This window comes from Pyrus communis, chromosome 9 (assembly GCF_041283825.1).
Source record: "Pyrus communis isolate YQ-2024b chromosome 9, ASM4128382v1, whole genome shotgun sequence".
In the NCBI taxonomy this organism is placed as follows: Eukaryota; Viridiplantae; Streptophyta; class Magnoliopsida; order Rosales; family Rosaceae; genus Pyrus; species Pyrus communis.
In genome coordinates this window covers 2,097,989-2,107,456 of record NC_142573.1, presented here as the reverse complement: position 1 = coordinate 2,107,456, position 9,468 = coordinate 2,097,989, and the positions used below count along the sequence as shown (strand labels likewise).

The following is a 9,468-nucleotide window of genomic DNA, read 5'->3' as shown; positions in this document are numbered from 1 at the left end:
ATATTTAAAGCATCTAATTGAGTTCAAAAAAATTGACGAACACTATAATATAAGAAATATTGGAATTTCATTGTGACAATTAAATAGGCAAATGGTTTCGGATTGAATTGAATTTTTATAAGGATGATCAAATAATTGAGGCTTATAGAATTGACGGTTCAAATCATTGAAGTTCGATATGGTGTGAGCCTCACAACTAATCCCTATTCTTTAAACAAAATGAGAATCTCTTTCCTTAAATGACCCATAATTTTGATTAGCCTGTAATTATTGATATACTTACTTCGAGTAGGCCTAGTTGATTATTTGGGCACCTTCTAATCCTTTCTTAGGAGCAGTGACGGATCTACAGAGGAACCTGGAAGGTCCAAGGACTCCTCGGTGACCCTAAATCCCTGCTAGAAATTTTCTGAGGGACCCCTCTAACACAAGATCTGAGCTGCTGTGCAGGTTGCAGGTAGCAGCGGAGAAGAAGACACCGCAGAGAGAAGAAAGAAAATAGGGATTTTTAACAATTGGTCCAAAATGGCAGTGTTTTGGCCAATTGTTTTAAGTTTAAAAAAAATAAATAAATAAGAGGGAGACAAAAGTTGTTGTTTGCCATGCCTGATAACTCAATATTGTTTTAATTTTAAGCCCAGCCCTGAGCCCCACATCTTTCCCCAAAGTTCTCTCTTTACACACTGCCTTTCCCCCAATTCCCCATTATTTGGTTCCCTCTTTCCCCCCCATTTCAAAACCCTAAATTTCTAATCCCACCCGTGACCCAATCCCATATTATAATTACGTAAGTCCAATATCATACCTCCACTTATTTTAATTCTCCACTCCACCACTATTTGGTTCAAAATTCAAGTAAGTTTTTTGGAATTCTAATCTAATCTCAATTAAATTATATTAGATATTGATAGAGATTTTTAGTCTATTATTGATATGATTGTTGATATGTTTTATGTTTGTATACTCATTTTATCATTGGAATTTAGATGGAATTTTTGTTTATTGGTTAATTGATATATGTTTTGTATTTTTTGTTAAATGTGTAGTTTAGAAATAAGAAATATGGAAAGATTTTTCCTTTCAAAGCCAATAGCACCATTTATTTGTTCGGGTAGTTCGATCTCAAGACAAAATGAGCGTGACATTGATTTTAATAATCTTGAGAGAGACCCAAGAAAAATAATTCGAATGAAGGACTATTCTTCTAATATTCAAGATGCGGTTCGAAGAGCATATTTGCAAATGGGTCCTTGTAGACCTACAAAGCATGAGTTTCCATACACTTTGCATGCAAAGAAAAAGCGACGATTTGTTGTTTCGTGATTTTATAGCTTGTAATGTTGTTTTGCGTATGATTTTGAATAAAATGTATTATATTTAACTTTTTAAGGTTATTTTTGTTTATAAATTTTTTGACATTTATTATTGAGACCCCCGAGTTTAAAATCCTAGATACGCCACTGCTTAGGCGGTTCATTAATTGGTATGTCTTCCCCTTGTTTTGTATTTTGAACCTTCAATACAAGAACTTGTGTGAGATTGACGATGTATTAGGTTTTACGGTACTCATGAACTCTTTCCACCCAAGTTCCCATTACATTATTAAGATAAACAGCCACATTCATCAGGGTGTACAATGGAAGAAATAAGGTTGAAAACCCCCCACCCCACCTCACCCCCAGGCTGACTGCTTTCTTCAAATGATGTCTGCTGGCGTCGCTGTTTAAACTCCGCTTTTCTTGCATGGCTTCTGTATTTTACAGATACGAGCAATCAGTCCACAACTAACCGTAAACAAGGAAACTAATCAGTTAACAGCAACATACATGCAAGCCAAAGAAAAACAAGGAAACTAATCACATTTCTAGTTATATTCCTCCTCTTCCTCACCACCCTCACGTCGTCCGACGGCACGCCGCTGGTCCCCTTCTACCGCTCCTTCTCCATCTCCAGCTCCGTCTTCATCGAATCCAAGCTCCACCTGATTCCCGTCTCCTCCCTCCCGCCGCCGCGGCGCTTCGCCTACTTCATCTCCGGCTCCATCGACGATGGCAACATGCTGAAGCGGACCCTCCAGGCCCTCTACCACACGCACAACTGCTACGTCGTCCACCTGGACCTCGAGTCGCCGCCCGAGGAGCGGATTGATCTGCAGAATTACGCTTCTACCCACCCCGTTTTTGTCAGGTTTAGGAATGTGAAGATGATCAGCAAGGCCAACCTCGTCACTTACAGGGGCCCGACTACGCGGCCGCCATTTTGCTGAGGGAGGGCGGCGATTGGGATTGGTTCATCAATCTCAGCGCTTCTGACTACCCACTTGTTACTCAGGATAGTGAGTCTAAAATTTGGGACTTTTGGACTGGTTTCGTTTAAAATTTGGGATTTTTGGACTTTTTGTGTGTGTTAAATGTGAAGACTTTTGGACTGATTTCGTTTAAAATTTGGGATTTTTGGACTTTTTTTTTACTAATTAATCACTGGATTTTGATTATTTTGGTCGATTAGATCTGCTGCACACGTTCTCATACTTGCCGCGGGATCTTAATTTCATCGATCGTACAAGCAACATTGGATGGAAAGAGTATGCATAACTCCCGCCCCCTTTTTTTTTTTATTTTTTTATTTTGTTGTCTATATTTATAAAGTTTCTGTTTTTATTTTCATTTATTTTTTCTGAGTGAGTAAAGTTGTGTGATTGATTTGGTAATGCTGCCTGTTTGTAGGTATCAAAGAGCGAAACCGATAATTGTGGATCCGGGGTTGTATATGACCAAGAAAACTGATGTTTTTTGGGTTACACAGCGAAGGAGTGTGCCAACAGCTTTCAAACTTTTTACAGGTACAAATTTTAGATGACAAATCATATCGAAGGACTAAATAGGACCTAGAAAGTAGAAACCTAAACATATATAAAGTACGTAAATTTATACATATATTGTTAGGAACGGAAATGGCTCCCTTTTTCTACTTCGGTTTTCAGCAAATGAACTTGTTTAGTAGTCTATGGATTTGAAAATTGTCTTGAAATTATGGCTAAGAAGTATGACAAATGGGCTTTTGCCAAATTTATGACACCCTTGGGGTTTTGCCAAATTTATGACACCCTTTGCTTTTTTTTTTGAAAAAAAAATTCAATTGTCACAAGAAAACATGAGAGGAACAAAGGATGTCCCGTAGCTATTAGAATTTGCAATTGAAACATATTTTTTGTGTTGAGTGCATTAGAATCAATAATTAGCAGAGTGCATTAGAATCAATAATTAGCTACCTTCGTTCAGCTTTGGTGTTTGTGAAAAACTACACTGCTGACAACATGGGATTGCTTGGAAACATTAGAGTTCAACTCCGAGTGGATGAGGCTATATGTCTCAGCCCTTTCTGGTTGTTTTCTTTGAAAAAGCAACTCCTAAAACATCTTTCGTATCATGAGAAGACGTCTGTTCAATTTCATTTACCCTGAAGTGAAAAATAGGAACAAAACAGAACATCATATTGATGACTCAATAACAGTTGCAGTTAAGGAATGACCTTTATTTAACAACTTTCACAAATGCATTCCTAAGTGTGTCGACCTGCTGTCTTTTGCAGCTGAACCAAACAATTTGTATATGTGTGTGGATTATATCCTCTTGTTCTGCTGTTCTGAAACCGTCAACTCATAATAGTTGCATGTGCATTTGGACCCTTGTTTTTATAGCCGATATTCTCTATTAGGCATAAAAGTAACTTAGTATGCCTTTTTTTTTTTTTTTCCTCACCATGGGATCAATTATCACGATTAATAACGACATCAAAGCATTAAGCTACATAATCTGATTCCATGTTGCGTGATTGTTAAATTGTCTCTTATACGACGCTGGGATTTCATGTACTCTGCACATTGAAAACATATAGTCCAGAGGTCCCCTAGGGTGCTAGCTAATTTCTTTACACACCACTCTTATAGTTCCTTTTAGCCTGACCTTGGCCTTTGTAGGTTTTGGAAGTTAAAAAATGTGGTTTTTTTTAGTGAGATTTGCCAATTTCCCATCAATTCTCCACCTGTTGCTCCTCTCCAACTGCTACCTGCCCTTACAGAATCCCTTGAAAAATATCCATAAGCTCTACATTGAGAACCATTTCCTGTTGCCATAAGTTTAATTTGACCAAACGTTTGCTTTCTCTCATAGGTTCTGCTTGGATGGCACTTTCAAAGCCTTTTGTTGATTACTGCATATGGGGCTGGGACAACCTACCTCGAGCTGTTCTCATGTACTACGCAAACTTTGTATCGTCCCCGGAGGGATACTTTCACACTGTCATCTGTAATGCTCAAGAGTTCCGCAACACAACTGTGAATAGTGACCTACATTTTATAACGTGGGACAACCCTCCCAAGCAACATCCTCACCACCTTAACCTTGCAGATATGCAAAGGATGGTCGACAGCAATGCTCCCTTTGCAAGAAAGTTTCGCCAAGATGATCCAGTGCTTGACAAAATTGATTCTGAGTTGTTGTTTAAGGGTCCTGGTATGCTTGTTCCTGGTGGCTGGTGCATAGGAAAAAGGGACAATGGGTCCGATCCATGCTCTGATATTGGCTGTACCACAATCCTCAGGCCTACCCCTGGAGCAAAAAGGCTCGAAGTTTTGATCAGCTCTCTACTGTCCAATGAGAAATTCCGACCAAAACAGTGCAAATGACAAGAACTCAAACATGCTTGTTTAAGCTGGTTGAAGAGCTTCCCCGCGCCAGTTCAGTTAGTTTACAATTGACGATGGAATACAGCATGATCAGGGAAATGGTATTCGATATAGTTGGAAGAGGAGATGGCTGAATGTATGCACATACTGCCGATGAGCTATAGTGCTTCCCGCTATAGTGTGGCATGGTATGTATCATTGATTTATAGGTTAGCCCACCATTTCCCATTTACCTTTTTTTCGTTCTAAACTTTTTGGATACTGTATTTGTCACGGTCCGGGCATGTCGTATGCTGCAGTAAAATGTGTCTTGAAATGATGACGGGAGTGTAAGAACTGCTGGAAAGATGTATATTTGAAAGAGGAAATCTAAAGAAAACTTGTCTCTGATCCTGTGCAAACCTGTGGATCTAAAGCTGTTTCTTTCCAAAAAAATAAATAAATAAATAAAGGCTGTGTTTTGCTCGTCTTGTTACGTTTAGGGTTTTCTTTTTTCGACTGCCATCATTTGGTTTGTTGGATGAGAATTCATTTGGTCATGCCTATGAATTGAAGCCCATGACCTCGGCTTTGGATCCTCCTGGGCACAGGCCATCCATGACGTTCCCCTGCCGTGGAGAGATTCTAACACACATCCCCGTCTCAATATTTATCATCTCATTTCACATGATAGATGTACATCTGATTACACTCAAGAATTTCCTCCCACCCGGGAGAAAATCTCTCTTTCTTTCTTTTTACCTAAACTTCTATAGTTTTGTTAGTATTTTTGTAGAATAACTCTTCAAGTCGTGTTGTGTGATCCCTCCAACTGATGTATTATATTGCAATTAAATGAGTTTTACATTAAAATGTGAATAAAATCAATGTTGATGGTGGTGCCCATCACCACAGTTAACACATATTTAACACTTAAAAATGGACATTCATTTAACTAAATAGCTACTCATTAACCAGCCCTACCGTCCACTAAAAGGTTTCAAACTCCATTGCTGCCTGTGAGAGATTTTATTTTCTGTTACATTGCAGAGTTTCGGATTATGAATTCAGGCTACTCATACCCATCACTTTACACTACGCTCACCCTCGTCACGGGCTAACCTTAGTGCCTTTGAGAAATTATTAACTCTAAAAGGGACATAAAATTATTAACTCCTAAAAAAACTTTTATTTCTCTTTTCTTGTTAAGATTTTGTTCAATCTCATTGATGGAAAGTAATTAAGAACACTAGTGCATGGTGTTAAAGGTTGAAGGGGACTTGACATCAACATTAGGGTTTGCTGCAACTAGCAAAACATAAAGTGATGGACTCATGTAGTTTATGTCACAATATTACAAATATATACAAGTTAACTGTCTTGAGATACAAGTAATCTTAAATCCACAGGAATTTACAAAACCTAGCCCATGAGAATCCTAATTGAATTCTCCTATACTAACACCTATAGAGGAATAAGGATTTAAAAAAAAAATATTATTAGTATTAAGGAAGAGAAGAAAGTTCAAAACTATTACAATTATTTAATAAAAGAATAAGTTTCAAATCAGGAATACAAAGATAAAAATCTAACACTCGTACACTAAAACATTAGACCACATGTCTAGATGTCCTACAGAGGACTGTGGAGTGATACTTTTCCTAGCCAAATTCATTGCATAACTTTAAATAATGCAAACGGGTGTGGTTTTCAATACACCTGTGTTGTGCATGCTAGCTAGCTTCTTTTTTTTTTTCAATCATTTTCTTTTCATGTAAAATTATTGATCCCAAACGCGTTTTGTGTTGTTCTTCCCAAAAAAAAAACACACACACCTTTTGTGTTTATATGGTCCATGAATGCAAGGCAATTTAGAAGCAAGCATTGAAGCAAATAGTGGCCCCACTTTCAATAATTATCTTCCGCGTAATTCACGTCAATAACATATGTTTTGTGGAAGGAGGATTCTCTATCCTTCTAAAAGTAACTCCAGCATAGGAGCTCTTTCTCCAGGCTATTCACTATTCAATTCATCTGATGAATAATAACTGTCTTTAATGAACAGTAATTACATTTTGCATCTTCACCGTTACATTTCAATAGCCCTGACAATAAGCAATAAAATATTAGTATTTTATTTATTTATAAAATAATACAAAATAATTTTAATTGTAATTTCGGATAACATTTTTAATCGTTCTCGTTGCGTCACGTGTCATTATCCGAAGTATTATTAAATAATACAAAATAATTTTAATTGTAATTTCGGATAAGATTTTTAATCGTTCTCGTTATGCCACGTGTCATTATCCGAAGTATTATTAAATAATACAAAATAATTTTATTTGTAATTTCGGATAAGATTTTTAATCGTTCTTGTTGCGACACTTGTCATAAAATCCGAAAAGACAATTATTAGGGATGGATTTCCGATAAGATTTTTAATCGTACTCGTTGCGCCACATATCATTATCCGAAAACACAATTATTGGTGATGGATTTTTGATAAGATTATTAACCAATCACGTCGCGCCATGTGTCATAATCTGGTTACAATCTTTGAGAATAGATTTCCATCATATTTTTAACGAATGACGGCATGCCACGTGTCATTATCCGAAAATACAATTATTGGTGATGGATTTCTGATAAGATTATTAACCAATCACGTCGCGCCATGTGTCATAATCTGTTTACAATATTTGATGATAGATTTTCATCAGATTTTTAACGAATGACGGCATGCCATGTGGCATTATCTACAACCTAATCCTTTATGAATCCTCGATATAATCCACCATCCATCCTCACAAATCTCACACTAATTTTCTCAGGATCTCTATCATTATTCATAGTTTCTGCTTCCTTCTTCACAAAAATCTCTATCATTATTCATAGTTTATGCTTCTTTTTTACAATGACGCCACCAATGAGCCCGTGCAACATGAGCCATTACAAAGGGATGAACGTTACAATGAAAGGATCATTCAATGATATACTGCATTTCAAATGCTAGACATGCACAATGCCCAGCAAAATGACTTGATAGAGCACCAGTGGGCATTGAAACAAGCTGAAGATAATTAAGTTCATATATTGTGTTTTTTATTATTTGGTATGTTTATGTAATTTTATTTGGTGTGTTTTATTATTTGGTATGTTTATGTAATTTTTTTAGTTCAGCTTTAGTGAGTTTTTTATTATTCGGTATACTTATGTAATTTTATTTGGTGTGTTTTTGTCATTTGAATAAATATTCTCTTAGTATAAATAACTTACCAAATTCATTTGAATAAATATTCAATAAATTGGAAACAACATAAAGTACTATATTCAATAAATAATAAATTACAACCCAAAGTGATTGGAAAATTATGGGCTCCGATTACAAAAACTACTCTATTCATCATCACTTAACCAATTTGTGGTGCTAGGATGATCTTCTCTTGTGGTGCTAGGACCATCTTGGCTTGTTCTCGCTTCTCTTACACACCTCCTTCTTACCATGTCCGTTTTCTCTGACTTTCAAAAAAATTTAGAATTTGAAGACTTTCCTTCTAAAGGCGTGTTCATAATCTCACGATCTCGTTGAGCCCGTCTTTCTTCTCTAACATGTTCCCTTTCTTGCCTAAGTAGCGCTCTTTCTTTCTCATTAGCCTGAAATTCTCTCTCAATAGCTGCAGCTTTTGTGTCCTCTCTAACCTTATCAGCCTCATATTTCGCCATTTCCCTCGCCAAAGTCAATTCACCTTGGCGAGTAAGTTCTTCCATGAACTTTGCATAATCATTCTTGGAAGCACTCCCTTTTCTCTTTGAAGTCTTCTTACCTTGAGGTCTAATTGGATAACGGGTCGAACTTGACGCTTGTTCAGAGAGGGACTTTTCGGGCACTTCTTCTGCATCATCTTCATGAACATGCGAGCCATGATCAGGTGTAGAGTGTAGAGGGGTGTTGTTCATGAAAACTCCTGGACCGACAGACACAACTCTAAATTTAGGACAATCTTTGACAATATTCCAACATTCCCACCGGTTGAATGATTTATTTTTGCTTTTGGTTTTGGCACCGTACCAAGCTTGTACTTGAAGTTCCTACACAATGCGGGAGAAGAAATAATTATAATGAAAATATGTAACAAATAAATAATACAAACAAATAATTATAATGTAAGTAGGTAACAAATAAATAATACAAACAAATAATTATAATGTAAGTAGGTAACAAATAAATAATACAAACAAATAATTATAATGTAAATTTGGGTATAGTACAAACAAATAAATAATATATTAGTACCTAATCCGAGTAATTTTCCCCACTTCGAATATTAGTACTAGCTTGTGCCAAGGCGTCTCTCCACGTACTAAACTATTGGCTAAGTAATTTCCAATGATTGGACATTGATTCTTTGGTTCTTTTCCCACCAATTTTCTCAAGATAATTGGTTGAATAAGACTCCACATTTCTCACAACTGCATCTCATTACCCGTAAGCGAACTATGAGTAACTTCAACCTAGCTAGTACACAACGCAACATCTTCAAGAAGCGAGCAATTCGTACATGCATCAGTATTCATTTTGTTGAAAAAAAATGGATTGAAACTTTGAGAGAAAAAAAGGAATGTGATTGAAAGTAGTTGAGAAAATATGAAATTATGGGGTAAGGTAGATGATAATGAGAAGGTATTTATAGAAAAGTAAAAACAATTTTTTGTAGAATTTTTTTACAATTTTTCGAATTTTTTTACATTTTTTTTTACAATTTTATAAATTTTTTTTCAACTAATTAATCTATGCCGTT

At 36.3% G+C, this 9,468-nt stretch overlaps 1 pseudogene across 1 annotated transcript; it reads left to right on the top strand.

Moving 5' to 3' along the window:
- Positions 1-1,534: 1,534 nt before the first annotated feature.
- On the top strand, positions 1,535-5,152 carry LOC137739287 (beta-glucuronosyltransferase GlcAT14B-like; annotated as a pseudogene). Its single transcript, XR_015966919.1, has 4 exons — positions 1,535-2,335; positions 2,509-2,584; positions 2,727-2,842; positions 4,173-5,152. The product of XR_015966919.1 is annotated as a beta-glucuronosyltransferase GlcAT14B-like (transcript).
- The last annotated feature ends 4,316 nt before the right edge of the window (positions 5,153-9,468 follow it).